Raw genomic sequence first — 17,812 nt, 5'->3', positions numbered from 1 at the left:
CTGCTCCCAGGTACAAGACGGATAGCTGTCCTTACCTTGGGTGCTTGGCTCCGACATCAGGGTTGCTCTGCATTGTGTGTTTTCTTTTTCTTTTACCGGAAAGGCTACCGCCAAACTTATAATGCGGCCCGCTGTGACCGGGCTCCTCCTTGCCGGTATGAGCGCGGACATGCGGCATCCATGCCTGTGATACCGGCATGCCGCTGCGAAGTGCACATTAAGAGTCGCACGGACATGTAAACACTGGCATGGAGTTGCCGGTAATGACGGATACCTTGATGCCGTTAACACTGGCATCGTGGAAGCAGGCTTTACTAGAAATCTGCTGTATAGAAACCTGCCACAGGTGCACACAATCAGCACAGGTGAAGCCAATGGAGTCTGGCACAGCGCAAAAGGAGCACTCCCACACACCACACCCCTTCCAACTCCACAATGCTACCATTGGCAGTTGCAATACTGGGACTGGAGGACATGCCTGCTCTGCTACTCCTTGAGTAGGCAGTGAACCAGAGAATGCAGCAGAGGTGCATGAGGAGAAGGAGGGCGAGACTGGGCCAGCACATACCAATAGCGTAGTCAGTTGTACCCGCAGGCAGCCACCAATCCCTCGCCAGAGGGCTAGTCCATTTGACCTGACCCCTGCACAGATTCACACCCTGTACTGCCTGGACAGGGACACCTTCACCACAATGGTGGACCTCATCCATGATAACCTGGTGTGCCTCATCAAAATCCAGACAGCCATCCCCCCTTGCTCACGGTAGTGTCTGTGCTACATTTCCTTGCCACAGGCACCTACCAGCACACAGTGGGGCAGCTGCATGGAATCTCACAACCCTGTTTCTCCCGTGTGCTCAACCAGGTGGTAGATGCACTCCTGAAACATGCCAGGAACCACATCAAGCTACCACGGACCGCAGAGGAGGTGAATGCAACCAAAATAGCATTCCATGCACTGGCAGGCATCCCAAACGTCATTTGTGCCATTGACTGCATCCATTTAGAGCTGGTAGTTCGGCATGCCATGGAGGCAGTGTACCGCAACAGGAAGCTCTCCCATTCCTTGGATGTCCAGGTGGTGTGTGATGCAAGCAAAATCATAACGCGTTGCTATGCAAAATTCCCAGGCTCCACACATGATGCCATGGTGCTGCGCAACTCCATGCTTCCCCGCATGACACACTGCCCAACGTACCTGGCTGCTGGGTAAGTCTAACCACAGGGCCATGAAGGGTGTTGATTGGTGGGGAAACACAAGCACGGGCAACCTGACTGGTGGCTGGGCCATGAGGGCCGCAGCAACATAGCACTGGATGGCCTGCATGAGCAACACAAGTGCACACCACATGCATTAATCCATAATCACCCCAGAAAAAAATAGCAGTGAACATTACCATGGATGCAATGAAGTGCAGATAGACTGGGTTGGGCTATAGAAGTCAAAGTCGCACCTACACACCGCTACATCCCAAACCTGCACAACAACATATAACACACATGGAAAGAGACCACGCACAGCGTCCTGCGTGCCTAAAACTGTGACCCTAGTGAATTCAACAAAATGTGGGACACAGCCAATAGATGAAGATGTGGCATGCCTACACAGCTGTGCATACATGGAAGCAGTATACACAGTGCCCACACCAGTACATGCATCAGGAACATCATTAGACATGAACCACAGGTACCACAATGCACCACTCTGCACTTACAATGCATGAAATACATGAGCGCAGCAAAGTAAATCACGGGTCAATCTGCCATGCCTGAGTTAAATCCAACTGCCACACAGAGAAATCTCAGTCACTGCACCCACCACACAGATACACCACAGACCAGTCTACCTGTCCAGACACCTTATGGGACACTTCCAAATGCAATGAGTCAAGCATGGTAACTATTGCAATCAACAATCAGTAACATATGATTGAGTGGAGCAGGATTCATCCACCATACCTAATTTCTACCATGCCAGTAGCCACACAGCCTTACCACAGAAACTTTACCCTTCACCGGCGGACCATACCACCAATGTGAATGTGCCTTAGTCATATTGGGGAAGGTGTTGATGGACATGTACATGGTGACATCAAGAGGTCGAATGCATGATTTGGAAACCACTGTGTATCATGAAGCACATCAGGCAAACGTGTCATGATGCACTGTACATGCATCGTCAATTTACATTGGCAACACATCCATCAGATGTGAGGACATCATAGACCTTTTGCCTTTATTTGTGTGAGTGCTGTTTCTGATGGAAAGGTCCCTGAGACGTGACCAGCACCCATCCCCTTAGCAACCATGGGTCCTCCCTAAGTACACTAACCTGGGTCTTTCAATAAGGAACATGTCAAGTGCAGTCATGAATGATCTGTTGCATGTAATCATGAACACTGTACAGGCAGTGGTCAAAAGGAATGACCGAATTAATCACAAGTGCACATTCCATTGCTCCCATGCAGGTGATGCTGGGTATCCCTTGAAGCCATGGCACCTGATCCCCATCAGGCAACCAGTCAACAGGCATGAAGAGGACTACAACTGTGCACATGCATGCACTTGTGTCACGATTGAGCAGACTTTTGGGCTGTTGATAGCCCGGTTTCGTTGCCTCAGCAGGTCGGGTGGGGCACTCATTTACGGGTCGGAGAATGTGGGCAAGATAGTGTTGCTATCTGCCATACTGCACAACATGTGCATCCGGCGCAGCGTACCCCTGCCCCCTGACATGGACCTGATGCCACCTGAAGATGAGGATGAAGATGGGGAAGAGGCTGGAAATCTCCTGTGGCACAATGTGCATGAAGGATGTGCGGCATGCCAAGATTTGATTGAACAATACTTTTGATGGAAAGGCACTAGGAATGGGGCACATTGGGCACTTGGCACTGTACACAATTAAATTGACACACACTCAAGAAGCAATGTCCAATCATGTTTTTTCCTTACTCACACCAGCTGTATTCTCCGCTACACTTGCACGATCTGAATGACACCTGGCCTATTAAGATCGTTGTAGGTCTTCCCTCTGTTCCCCTTCCCTTGCCTCGTCGCGCCTTCAAACACTTGTGTATAGGCGCGTTATAAATGCCATATCATATCATATCATATCATATCATATCATTGAACAGAAATTAACTATGTACATATTGCCATTTCTGAAAGTGCACCACTATCCCAAAAAATTAAACTCACTACCCCCACCCCCACAACCCCACAACCCCCAAACCCACTAAACCCAAACCCACTACCTCCACACTCTATGCCCACATACCCAATACCCCAACACCCACTACCCCAACACCCAATACCCCGAACCCCAGCACCCCAAAACCCAACAATCCCCCCAACTGCCCCCACCACGACTTAACCACTACTCCCTCACAACATGCACATCTGAGTCCAACTACTCACGCCCCCTTTTTGGAGGAGGGGGTTGAGTTTCTGTGCGGCGCATACATCATAGGGAGAGACACACCAGGCTTGTGTGTGTGGAATTTGCTGGTTTCAGGCTTGATGATGGAGCAGGTTGGAGGTCAGTTCTGCTCTGCCATAGCCTGGGTCATGGCTGCCATCCCTTCCCACACGCACCGGGCCACGCGGTACATGGCCGGGCTCACCACCCTGGCATTCTCCTGCAGGGCATCCTGCATGGCCTGCCGTGTTGCTTCACCATCTGCCACATATTTCCTCACCATGTCCTGCATGGCCTGCTGCCACCCTTCCATGCGGGACAGCCACCCCTCCAGATCCTGGATGTGTTGTGCAGCAGGTGGTTGCACGGGAGGTGGAGTGTGTGAGCTTCTGGGGCTATACACAGCTTCCTCCATGTTGTTGTCAGGGGCACTGTCCTCCAATGTGCTGTGTCCAGCTGAGCTATGTACCGGAGAGTAATGTGGGGTTGCCTGCATGGATGGCATACTTTCGCGGTCATCATGCGTGCTGTTGTCTGGGGGGTCTGCCACCTTCTCCTCACTGTGTTGGGACACCTCACCCTACTCACTTGTGGATGCTGATTGTGGCTCTTCCACGTCACTGGCCACTGGGGATCCCAGTTCTTCCACCTAAAGTGGTTCCTGTGTCCCAGATGTGTTTGTTTTGCGTGGGGCCTTCATGCCAGGAGCAGATTTTGGCTGGTGTGCCTTGCTGGCAGCAGTGGGTCTTTGCTGGGGGGCCTTGGTGGGGGTAGGTTGTTCCTGCTCGGCCTGCTTGGCAGCCTGTGTGTCCTCTTGGCTGGGGGGCTGTGGCGTGGAAGCTGTGGCACGTTTCAGTCCTGCCCTAAGGTCGAAGGCCCCTGGCTGGAGGAGGTGTTGTTGTCACCGTGGCTCCAACGTGCAGTGGCTTTTTTGGGTGTTGGGGCATGTTCTGCCTCGCTGTCTGTGGGGGACAGTGAGGCAGGGCATCAGTCATGGGTCATCATACATCTTACATACATCGATGCTAGCACATTCCGAGTCCTGTGCATTCTCATGGACATGTTGGAGGGGCAGCCATGGTCCATACAGGAATGGGGTCTGGGGTGCAGTGTTTGAGCATCCTCCTGGTACAGCTATGTTGTGCATGGTGTTTGTTGGATAGCCTACAGGTGTCTCATGGTTTGAGTGTTGTGGCCATGCCTCAGGGACTGTGTGCCATGTGTTGTTTAGATGTGGGACAGATGTGCTCACATTATGTGCATAGATGCATTGATGTTTACACTGCGTTCATGGTTATGGTGGGTGGGTCAGGTGTGCAATTGGTGGTGGTGATGTGTGCACCGTGCCATAAAATGGCACAGTGGTCAGGCCTGCATCTGTATGGTGATGTGTATGTGTGTGCGCATGCAGATGGTGCTTGTGTTGGCAATTGGGGACTCATATGGGTTGTGTCAGTGGGGTTTGTTGGGTGTATTCGTGGCAGGGACATTGTGGTTATGTCGGAGGTGGCTTTAGGTGAGGGGTGATGGGGCATGTGTTTGCTCTCATCTACTTGCCATTGGGACTTTGCCATTGTAGTTGGGGTTGGAAGTGTGTGTTGTGACTTTGGTATTACGCTAAGGGTCACTCACCGTCACGTCTGATGTTGGGACCCCCGTCTCGGCGCCACCGACGCCCTCGATTCCCTCCATATTCATCACTGTGCTGCACGTCTCCTCCCACGTGGCAGGTTTTATTGGGGATGTTGGTACACCTCCTGTGCCCAGGCCCTGGCTGCGATTAGCAGAGAGCAGGTTGCGGACCCACAGCCGGAGATCATCCCACCGCTTGCGGCAGTCACATACAGTTTGGGGTGTTGTCCCCACCGCAGAGACTTTTGGGCAACCTCCTCCCAAACAGCTTTCTTGCGCAGTTAACTCCCCGGCTCAGGTCGGCGCAAAAAACAACATCAGCATGTTGCACCAAGGTATCAACTTGCATATTCAGCTCAGTGCCGCTGAACCTTGGCTTTCTGCGATGGACTGTGCTTTGCCTAGAAGCCATATTCCTCAGCTTGCTTCCACACTCTCAGTTCTCTGGTCCAGGTGCTGTAGGCTGAGGATTGCAATGGATTGCATTTTTAAAGATGGCCACCGGTGCATTTCCCGTTCCGGCGCGATGACGTTGCTCCCGGTGCCGGTATTACCGGCATCAGTATACCCGTACTTACGGCATCAAGGATGCCGGTGCCAGTGTCTGCGGCATCGATAATGCTGGTGTCAGGGGTTTGGGGTGCCTTACCGGCAAACCGGTGCATCCGTTACCGGCATGCCGTAATGCGTGTGCACGCTGACTCGGAATCTACCGTAGATTCTGGCATCAGTGCTACACAGACACAGTAGCACTGCCATGCCGGTAATCTTTTTTACCGGCAAACTCGTCATGAGGGCCATTGTTTTTGTCTCATAGAGCTGCATTATTTTATAAATTGACTTATCATCCCAAGACAGACTGATCTCAAGGATGAAGTCATCCACAAAAGAGTTTCACCTTCTCACACAGCAGAAGGGATCCAACCTAACTCCCTGCGGCACATCAAATGAAGATATCTGTGACAGACAACTGCCAATACATTTAATGGAAGTTGAAGTCAACATTTCCATGGCTAACTCATGAATAAGATCAAAAGTGAAACATTTTTAGAGAGCTTATGTAAAATCACCCAATGAAGCTGGACATCAACAGTATCTTGTAAATATGTTTATAGTTAAGGTTAATGGAGTGGCTCATAACTTTGGTGCGGTTCAACGAATCTGAATAAACTTTTCCCAAAAATGATATACCTTATTTTTTGGGGAAAGGTCTGTGCTGTTTCCTTAATGGGGGAAAAGTTGTAGGGGGGTTCCCAAACTTGTTGAAGTCTCCATACCTAACATTGACAATATTTCTGTTGAACTTACAGCCTGAACCCCTGGATGGATTTGCACACAGGGTGGCAGTCCAGTCGTGAAAGTGTGCAAAGTAGCAAAAAACGAATTAGTGATACTTTGGTTTGATTGACGGATTTACATCCTGGTGTCTGCATTCAAGGACATTTTCAGTTTGACTGGTTAGGAGACGTGTAATGTGGTTGCCTGTGGGCACACACAATTCGCAGCAAACTCGCTAAATGTGTTTGCCCATTTCTGGGGCATATTGCACCCCGCCCTTATCTTGTCTAGGGTTGGGGTTTTACAAAGGAAAATATGGCTTAAGAATGTTGGATTTTGCCACAAGATTTCTAGACAAGCATCTCAGACAGAGTTTGTGATTGTGTTATCAGGTTGGAGCATATTGCAGCCCCCTAGGTGACCCCCCAACCCTAGGATATGTGAGTGCAGATGTAGAGGGGAGCAATATGTCCCTCAAAGCAAAGGAAAGAGGGCCACATTACAGGTTTGGTGGAGTGGTAATCAAATCTGATAATGCCACTTTTTTGGGCGTTAACGGAATTACCGCTGCATTTACTGCATTGCCAAACTATGAGTTTGGCCTTGAAGTGGAGGATCTACCTCCAGCATGATGCATGGTGATGGAGGTAGCTCACGATAAATCTGCAAAATTTCCTTGGAGTCCGGGGACTAACACTGCGTACCACCACTTAGAATCCTGTGATAAGTACACAGGATCAAGTGGTAGTAACAGTAACTGATTTTGGTGGTAATTCAGCAGATTTACCACTCAATAACCTCCAAACTCGGAATGAAGTAGACAGTTTTTTATCAGTTCCCTGAACTGGATCTCTGATTCCCTGAACATCCCATACATAAAAAGGGACATTTTTCAGCCCCCTTGCCTCCCTCCAATGCTACATTAGGAATGGCGAGTGTCAAAGGCAAATTGGCCTCTGGACATGGCCGATGTGAGATACCTGTGCAGCCTGCTGACCCACAAGAGGTGAAGTGGCCACTAGGCATAGACAGAGGCCATACCCAGTGAATAGTTCATGTGGCTTGGCAATGCAGTGGGAGAATTGTTCACTGGACAGTTTGTGTTATTTATTGTATTGTGCCTTTTAAACATCAAGTAAATTATGTTTCAATTTCTTCAGGCTATGGTTAGTGACCCTTGGACACACAATGGGGTCTAAGTGGTCACTGGCCTGGCCACAGGTGAGGTACAGTAACTAATTTGAGGGAGTTGATGGGGTCTGGAGCTTGGCTAGATGCCATGATCTGGGCAAAGCGGTCATTGGACATGGCCACAGGGCATGGCCAGTGGATGACAGAACCACAATGGAGTAAAAATAAACAGAGAACCCACTTTCCTCCCACAACCTCCTACAGGTCATCCCATGGCCAATTGCTATCAGCTGTCCTGAAGCCATTTCCATTACTGTAAAAACCCTGGGCTGTCTCATGGACTCCACATTCTTACTGGTCCCTCATATCATATGTGTGATGAAAAACAGCTTAGTTCATGTACTGATTCTCCACACATGTTCCACTTCCTAACCTTCCCAAACAGAGTCCCTGCAAACATTTCAGTATCTTCTCTCGGTTAGATCTAAGGCTCTGTACCTCCGACCCCCTACTTCTCAACTCACAAAACTTCAACAGATTCAGAACACTGCAGCAAGACTGCTTCCATATTCAGGACCCAGAGAACACATTACTCCTCTCTTGCAAGGCTTCCAATTGATCACCTAACCATCTTCAAGCTTTGCCTATTTCCCATCCTTAAATATTCCTTTATTCTTTGTAACCAAAGTTTGCAATAAGGCGGCTACATATCGTTTATTTTTATGTGATTCGTATATTGTGTCTGTACAGTATGTTATACACCAAATGGTTTCACTTACCATTATAAGACAAGTTATTATTAACATAACTGTTCAGAGTTTTTTTTTTAAGTTTCACTTGACGTATGTATTATTTTGATTTTTTTTTTAAACAGTTAAAGAAAACACAAGGGCTTAGAGAGAACATATTGTTTTTCAGTCATTAACCAAATCCTTTAATTGGCAGAAATACCGTGAACGAAGAGGAATAATATAAATACATTAGGGGTCCTTTTGGGGTCTATTGGAGGGTAAATGGAGGGGCTAAAACCACTGTAACAGGTGTTACTCGTGTCTTAACGCCTCCATTCATTGTTCTTGTTTTTAAAAGTCACAGAGTAGAGGCAGAAAAGGAGACACGGTTCCGCCTCCCATTCACCTACCACCTTTAAAAAGCATTTGGCTTTGCGCCAGCATAAGATTTTCATGCTGGCGTAAAGCTTGCTTTTTACTTGTGCAAAAAGCAGGCATTTTCCAAAGGAAATCATTGTAAACGCTGCCTTTACTCTATTTGCACTGCAGAGTGCAAAAGAGACATGTAAAGAGGCTTCTTTCATTTGAAAACAGCTGAAGTGCACACCTTTGCGAAACTCTCCCCTCCCCCGCACACCCAATTTATATTGTATAAACAAACAAATATTCAATTTTTAGTAAATCTTTTTCAATGAAACGACATGATACTAAGTTATAGTAAAAAGGAAAGATTTACTTCAGCCTGTTTGTTAATCACTATTCATTAATAATAAATGATAATCAAATTGCCAATATTGATTTCCTTTCCTTCAAATTAATAAATAAAGTTCAAGATTCAATCATCCCATTCTCTAATATCAACGGTAATTGAAGACATCAACAGAGAGGTATTGTACAATACTCAAGCGAATTTTACATATAGATAGATGAACAATCTTAATGATGTTACAATTCCTTGTGTACTGCACTACGCGTTTCGGGAAAATGTTTCCCTTCCTCAGGAGCTGTCTATTCAGTTCTCTGCATTCTTTGTCATATCTACAATAGATAATGAATAACAATCATATAATATTTCTTATATTTTGTTTCTCATCACTCTTACATCATTAATAGTCTGTCATGTACCCTCCTTCAATAATAACATGGATGATTCCAATTTACATGTATTCTCTAGATATCTTCCTCCTATCCGAATTTCTAATATAGATCAAAGTTCTTCCTAACAAATCAACAAATTATTATAACCTATACCCTTTGTAATAGCTTTTCCCTATCTAATTTGTGGATGACAACTAATTCAGACAGTCGGTGAACAGTGGAGATACTTCTATCTCATGTCTATTTAGAAATGTACCTGTATTAGATACAGTGTTTCCTCCACTAAAAAGTGTAGCGAGTATCGCTTGGGAGACTCGAGATCATTCAGCCACCCAAGTTCAGGGGCTCTGTGGTTATACACCCACCCCCTCTCATAGATGTATCTGTAAGTAAAAGTTTTTGTCAAACTTTGGAGCCTGTCTCCATCTCTAAAAGGCTGTTTTAAAATGAATGACAAAAATGACTCAAAATTCGCCAATACTCCTAAGGTTGTAATTATAAAAAAGGGGAGTTTACCCCTGTTTTGAGGTTGCTGTTTGGGCCAAGATGGTGTATACGTATAAAGCGCCCTAGCACTTGTTCATCCCAAGAGTGTTCTCCCAATCAGAATGTTCTGTGTCTGCAAACTAAAGCAGGAAACTGTATGTTATTGGTTTACTTTTTATATGTGAGAGTGGTTCTGTAACCTACATTCTATTGGAATAGATGTATGATGCACCTGCATCTCCTTACCTGTATTACAGTTTTCCTCCTGGCCAAAGTGTCCGTGAATGCTGTGAGGAGCACGGAATTCAAAATGGCAGATTTATGTTGATGCTTGTCATACTATCGTAATGACGAGCGTGACAGCGCTCCTTGTATTAAACAATTAGTATATTAATGTCTTACTCCCCCCAGTAAGGTCTGGACGAGTATTGTATTATATGCAGGAGAACCCATCTTAGTGTCTGAATTACGCAATGTGCTTCAAACCCATCCAGTACATTTTTTGGCTACTGTACACTATGCTGTCGCATGGTGACGTCCTGTTAGTGTAATGATGAGCACGGTGTATTGTACATTCATCCTATGTATTTTTAGACTACTGTTCAACACCCCACAGTATGATTACATGTTCTTAGTTTGATTATACGCTCAAATGACTTTGTGTGTTAAATAAATTGGAAAATGCCAACTTGCTACAATCAAAGCATTGGGAGAATGGAAACAATGCATAATCCACCCTAGTTTTCAGGTGATATTAGTTTTATGTTTCAATACCAAGGTGCGTGGCAAATTCATCCAGTGTTAATACCTCATTCCGAATCCTGTCGTAGCTTTCTAAAGAGTTATTGGGCTCCTCTAATGTTCTCATGCTGAGTAATGCATCCGGCTACATGGATGTTTCATTTATCCCGGTATTTCTGTCTGTGTGTCACCATGTGGACCACTGTCCTTGTAGCTCATGCGTACGTCAAAGGATGGTGACAATTGTTAATCACCTGACTCAATTGTCCATAACAATATAGAGACTAACAACTTTAGTGTCATATTCTAACTTTCCATCCTGGTCCTCGGGTTCTATAAGTCCCTTTCTGAGATATTACTCCAATTTCTAGGTATTCCTCATCTCCTGTTGTAACTCTATCTACAGTGTGATTCATCCAAATGTTTATCAAAAAGGATAATTCTCTCAGTCTAGAAGTTATTTCACCTTGTGATCAACATGTAATATTACATCCAGAAGTGTAACAGTTCATAGTTTAAAAGTCTTTTTTTACTGATAAGCCTCCTTTCATTTGTGTATGTTCAATCTAGTCAAATAATGCAATTAATCAGTAAATGCTCTGGTTAGCTTTATAGAAAGGCCCCCAAGTTGTATTCCTCGTTCATCCCATTGGGTGTTAGACTGTTCAGTTCTCAATCCAAAAAATATCCCTTTGGTGTATGCGTTTGGCAAGGTACCCCCCTGTCTGGGATATCTTGACTACTTCTAATATAACAACTTTAAATTGTGCTATATTGTGTCTGTTATCAGAAATATGTCGAGCCACTGGTGATCTTACATTGTTCGTTTTGACATTACTTTTATGCTTGTTCCAGCATTCTTTTGCTTTTCTTGTTGTTTGGCTGACATAAAAGATTCCACAAGGGCAATTCAATTGATTTAGAGTCACAAGTTGCATAATCATTCATTCTGATTTTGTTACCATTCTTAGGATGTCTCACATACCCCCTCTAATTATGTTGTTACAATTACAATTTGAACATGCAAATGTGCCTGTCTTTTTAAAAAATGTTTGCTGTCTGTCTCTTGGCGGTCTCTCAGCCTTGACCAATTGATCTTTGAAATTCCGTCCTCTTTTGTATGCGATGATGGGCGGCTTTGGAAATAATTTGTTCAATTGTGGATCCAATACAATATGTCGCCAGTTCTTCTTAATAAGTCCCATTATGTGGTGACTTTGGCCCAAGTACCGAAAGGGCATAAAGGTATGGGACTTCCTTCGATTTTGTTTTTAGGATTAGAAGTTCCCTTCTATCCAAGATCTGGGTTTTCTCCCTTGCTTCCTCTATAATGTCCTTCGGGTAACCCCTCTTTGTGTACTTTTCATTGTCAAGTTTTCTTCCCTTAATGCATCCTCTGATGATACAATCCTTTTGAGGCACAAAAACTGACTGTAGGGTAAATTATTTATCAAATGTTCAGGGTGGTGGCTCAGATAGTGTAGGGAGTTGTGGACATCTATCTTCTTATGACAAATGTTGGTTATTATGCCATCTACTTTGATCTCTATTTTCACGTCCAAGAAATCGAACTTTGGTGTTCCCACTTCCATTGTGAATTTGATCCGTTCGTGGTGATGACAAACACATCATCTATAAATCTCTTCCAGGTGATTATATTTGTTTGCCATCTTTCTTCTGTAAGTACCAGTGTTGTTTCTAAGTGGAACATGAATAGGTTTGCGTAAGTCTGGGCCATGGAAGAGCCCATGGCTGTTCCAGAGGCTTGTAAACAGTACTGTGTTTTGTGGCTAAAGTAATTGTTCACTAGTATAATTTTACTCAGTTCTAATATGATATCTTGTTTGCTTCGCAATTGTTGTTTCTGTTTCTAGTTCCCATTCCAACACCTCTAACCCATCTTGGTGTGGAATCGAGGTGTACAGACTCTGTACATTGAATGATAGTAAGAGGTAGTTAGTGTGTATGCCTGTTAGTGCCTCTAGAGACTCTGAGAAGTCTGTAGCATCCTTGAGGTATATAGATGTTACCTGTACTAGCGGTTGTAAGGCTTTGTCCACATAGATGGCAAGTGGATTAAAAATACTGTCAGTTCCGGCCACTATGGACCTTAGTGGTGGCCTTTATAGATGTTTGTGGATTTTGGGTAATCCATAGAATATCGGTGTTATTGGATGGTCATTTGTCAAGTACCTTTGTGTTTTCTCTGATATCCAATCCTACTCCCTTGCCTTAATTAATGTTTCTTTTATAATCTCAGTAATTTGTGTAGTAGAATCCTTAATTGGATTGTCATAATATAAAGTGTCCATTATGACGATTGCTCCTCCTTTGTCCTCTGGTATTAATGTTATGGTATGATTGTCCACTAAGTCTTTGATGATCTGACTTTGATGTCTTCTAATGTTGTACTCAGAGGCTTCTGTCATCTCTGTACACTTCTCATTTACACTCCACAGTGCACATGATGAGAATTGCATAGAGGGGACCGGTTTGAACATAAGTGCAAACGTAAGTGGTCCCCTCTGGGCAATTTACTCAAAGGAGCAAAAAATAATCTCCATTAAGTTTATTAGGTCATTGCACTCGAGGTGGACACCTTACAAAATTCTAAAATTGACATTTATATACCTGCATTTAGGCTAATTTGGATACCAACAATGTTTTGCTCATGTGGCTCTGAACTGGAGGTGAACTTCCAACAATGGCTACTGGGTGGCTCTGTGGCATGTTTGACTTTGTTCAAATTATTTATTCTTCTGGCACATTTCAGGTGGAAGGATTTTTTATGAGCTCCCTTTTCAGATAGGTCCACTCCTTCTAAATGTTGACCTTGCATTGAGCAACTCTGCCACAACAGGGTGGAGCAAGCCAATTAGCAATCTTCTCCGCACTACAGAGCAGTGATAAATACTTTCCAGGTCTGCACCTGTGGGTCTATCATACACATCCTGCCTGACGCGAATGATGCAATTCAAATGATAAACCAGTAGTTCTTTCATTTGTGGTCTTTAAGAGAAATCATCCTATGAATGGCAGTCTATAATACCTTCAACAAGCCAACCATTGCACCAGAAAGCACAGCATTATTTATGTAACAATGGTGATCTCCAGCAGATCGGATACATATACATTTGGTTGAGCACCAAGGGAAAAGCAGAGGTGTGGTGTTGTAGAATAGAGAATGTGGGAACGAAAGGTGATAAGGATTGGGTATGAGGGCTGTGAACTGTCACAGCTAGACAGATGGTTGCATTCCAGAAACCTTTGTGCAAATATAAGACATAAGAAGTTCATATGCAAAATGGCAATGGACATCCTGGTCACTCCGTGGTTATTCTTGGGAGGATTGTATGAAGGGGGTGCTTTTTAGTTCCATCTCGTACTTTAGCATCCAGGCAGTGTGGTATTAAGCCTTCCACTCAATCAGAAATCTTGGTACTGGGTCTATACCTCATAGCAAAGCACCAGTTCTGAGCATCCTCAGAAGCGGGAGGCCAGCTTTTTCCCCACTGGGACAGCAGGTACATGTTCACAATGCTCCCCTTCCCCTCCTTCCCTCCACCTTCAAGCCCAATTTCCACATTTCTCACCCACTGCCAGCCCTGGCCCATTTACCTGGCACTCCCTTGTACTTCTCTGGCCCCAGGAACACTCAGTGTCCCGGGGCATCTCTGTTGTGGCAATGGCCGCCATGTGGCCATCTTGGTTTGTGTATTTTTTCAAGTTGAGAAACAGCAAACACGCGTGTCTCAGCTTGAAAAAAACGACGATTAGCATCCTGGCAATGCATGCCAGGAAGCTAACCACAATAACCCCTCTGGGCATGGGGCCTTTACCGGGACAGGTAATGCCCGGTCTCCCGTTAAAGCCCTTGTTTTGCTTGGGCTTGAAACTGACCCGGGCATTACCTTGCCTGATAAAGCCCCCGCCTGCTGGGATTTATTGTTTATTACATTATCTTGCTGGAGTCTGACATTCATAGGCAAGATGTTTTATATATATTTTTGGGGCTAGAGAAGGGGTCAGCAACCTTTGGTTTTCTAGATGTTTAGACATACAACTCCCATCAGCCCTTGCCAGCATAAGCACTGGTGAGTGATCATGCGAGTAGTAGCCCAAAACAGCTGGACAATTGCATGTTGTAGATTCTAGGCTAAGGCATGAGTTATATCCAGAGATTTCACATGCCGAAAAGAGGTTTGATTTCTGGCCTCAAATACCTGTAAAATGTGTATGCCATTAAACCTGTTGATGGTCCAATAAAATCTGAGCTGACATACATGAACACAGAATTGGAATCGACTGATCAGGAGCAGCCTGTTGCCTTCTCGAAAGAGTAACATAGGCATGTGGAATTAATAATGGGCACTGGTGCCCTTTGCAATGTGACATGGGGATATTGTTACTCTGTGGATGCTTTTGTTCGCCTCCTGTGTAGTGTTTTCTAAGAGGGAGGGAAGAGTTCAAATATGCACAAAACGTAGCTGAGGGCAGGGGCTGTGGTGGATTGTAACCGTCGCTCTCAAATATAAATATGAATGTACTAAAGCATGTTTACATATTGATTTTTCACAAACAAGAAGCCATCACAGCCCAAAGGCCAGCGCAGCTGAATAAACACGAACACGTATGTCATGAAATATTTTATACAAACGGCAATCGTGTTCTGATGACATATATTTAAAATACAGCTTTACTCCCATTGGCAATGGGCTGCCTCGTGTCCTGGAGCATAAACAGCTGATTTCATCAGCGAATGACATGGGAGTACAGCAACCGCACCACACGCTATTTCACAAATCCTTTGATTGCAATGCCTATAATTTCCAGGTTGGCTTGACACACCCGAATCAGCATGCTGCAACAAGTAGCCACAACATGAAACGCTGAAAAAGCCAGTACAGTCCAGATACTGCTACACCAATGTAACTAATTCCAGGTTGGCTTGACACACCCGAATCAGCATGCTGCAACAAGTAGCCACAACATGAAACGCTGAAAAAACCAGTACAGTCCAGATACTGCTACACCAATGTAACTAATTCCAGGTTGGCTTGACACACCCGAATCAGCATGCTGCAACAAGTAGCCACAACATGAAACGCTGAAAAAACCAGTACAGTCCAGATACTGCTACACCAATGTAACTAATTCCAGGTTGGCTTGACACACCCGAATCAGCATGCTGCAACAAGTAGCCACAACATGAAACGCTGAAAAAACCAGTACAGTCCAGATACTGCTACACCAATGTAACTAATTCGAAAAGATGTCAAAACAAGATGAATGTTCACGCGTACTGGATTTTTCACGCTTTATCGGGACTCTGAGCATAAACTACCCTCAGCCTCTCATTTGTTATTCCTGTCCTGGGCTTTCGGAGAACATTAATGGAAATAATTAACGCATATTACCCGAGCACGGGGGCATTACCGGGCCCCAGTAATGCCACCCGCCCTGCAAGATTAATATTGCTATTAGAACCTCGGCACAATGTACCCCGGTACTAATAGTGTTTTTTTTACGTTAAGAAACAACGTGTACACAAAAGAAGATGACCAGCATGGATTATGGAGAAGGGAACTACACATATGTCCCTTGTCCCTTTCCATGGTTGCCAGTCGTGTTAGACACTACTGTTCCCGGTGCCTGCGAGGGACAGCAGCGCAAGATAAGTGGGGTGTGGATGGGAGGGGGGCTAAATGTGTGGAAAGGGGGATTATGGGGTGGGGACGCAGGAGCGCAGGGGAGCACTTACCTGAATATCCGGCGGGGGAAGATGGCGACTATCAGCTCCGAGGAGGCTTGGAGCGGGAACTTTACTATGTGGTAAAGCTCCCGTTCTGATCCTCCTCATTGGCTGGGAGGCTGAGACCACACCTACGCTGGGTACTAATATCATATAATGCTTAATGGCATGTTCCACCCGCTTACAGAAATACCTAGGATTGCTGTCCAATTTAACATCAGCATTAGAAAGATTTCAAACTGTGACCTCAGTTGGCATTCAGATATCATGGTAGGCTTAGCACCTAGAACTTTTCTCGAGTGATATCGAAGTATGCTACTTTAATGCATTTAGTGATGCCAGGCCTTATTGATGACATCCGTAATCACCTCATAAATGGGATATGAGTAAGGCTAGGCATGAATTTGGGAATTTGGAAGGAAGGATAAGAAGAGAAGTAGAAAATGCTGATGTACGGAATGGGCAAAGGTTTGAGGCAGAAGGATTAAGGAGACTAAAGTGCTTCATTTCCTGCAACTGACAAAGTGCTGTTTTGCAAATGTCCTTATTTTGTATCCCTTCGGGGCAAGTGGAAGAGGTGGGACTCCGAAGCGCTGCTGTGCACATGTTATTCTAATTACACTGGGCAAGAGTCTCAAAGGGTAGCACAAATGAGTGGGGCGCAATAACTGCTGAACCCATATGCATGCATTAGTAATGGCCGAACCCCAAACCCTCTCCCATAATGATAGGCTCACAATTTGTATCAAGTGTTGGCAATAAAAGGCTGTGGGATTTTATTGTACAGATATGAGTTATGGCAATAACAATATCACATATCATGATGGTATCATACTTTTGGGCACCGGGTCCTGAGGTTACACCCTCGGACCCGTGCCGCCTTCTTGTGTCCCACGACTTGTTGTGGGCACCGTACAGTGCCTTGTACTTCTTTTTGTTCTTCTCCTCTTTTTGTAGGGTGGGCGGGTTCTGTGGTAAAGAAGCAAGAAGATTTGGAAGACACTGAGTAAACAGTGAACCTCTTGTTTTCTTGGGTCCCCGTTCAGGGTCCACAAACAGATTGCGTTTACTCTGAGCATGCTGCTCTCATTTATAGGACCCCGGGAGGGCCTGGGTCTTTGTTGTGTATTTGGTGAGGGCTGCTGTTGTCGCGGCCCCCGGCCGGATAGCCGACTGTCTGACCTCCTAGTGGGGGCAGATCTTTTGAACCTGGGCCCTGCCTGACGGTTGTTTTCCTTATGGCGCTTAGCACCTTGCTGTTTGGAGGAAGGGTGAGATGACTGTTCGCACCTTACCCTTCCGTGGCTTTGTGCTGCCGAGACTGCGTGTCTCCGTAGCTGGGGGGAGGAGAGGAGCAGGTACGTGGAGGTTGGGGCTGCCCCTCTCCCAGCTGCCGATGGTAACAGCAGTTACCCTGCCTCGCTTGTGGGATGCCCATGCAGCATTGCCCAACAATGCGCTTGTTTTATTTACGCTACTTTCAGAAAAGCTTGGGTCACCTTACTAGTCTCAAAGATGACCTGAGCATTTCTGGAGGGGCTG

The sequence above is a fragment of the Ambystoma mexicanum genome, chromosome 7q, assembly GCF_040938575.1.
Source record: "Ambystoma mexicanum isolate Mex_15411 chromosome 7q, UKY_AmexF1_1, whole genome shotgun sequence".
Taxonomy (NCBI): domain Eukaryota; kingdom Metazoa; phylum Chordata; class Amphibia; order Caudata; family Ambystomatidae; genus Ambystoma; species Ambystoma mexicanum.
The sequence above is the reverse complement of the archived record's forward strand: the minus strand, read 5'-3'. Positions refer to the sequence as shown.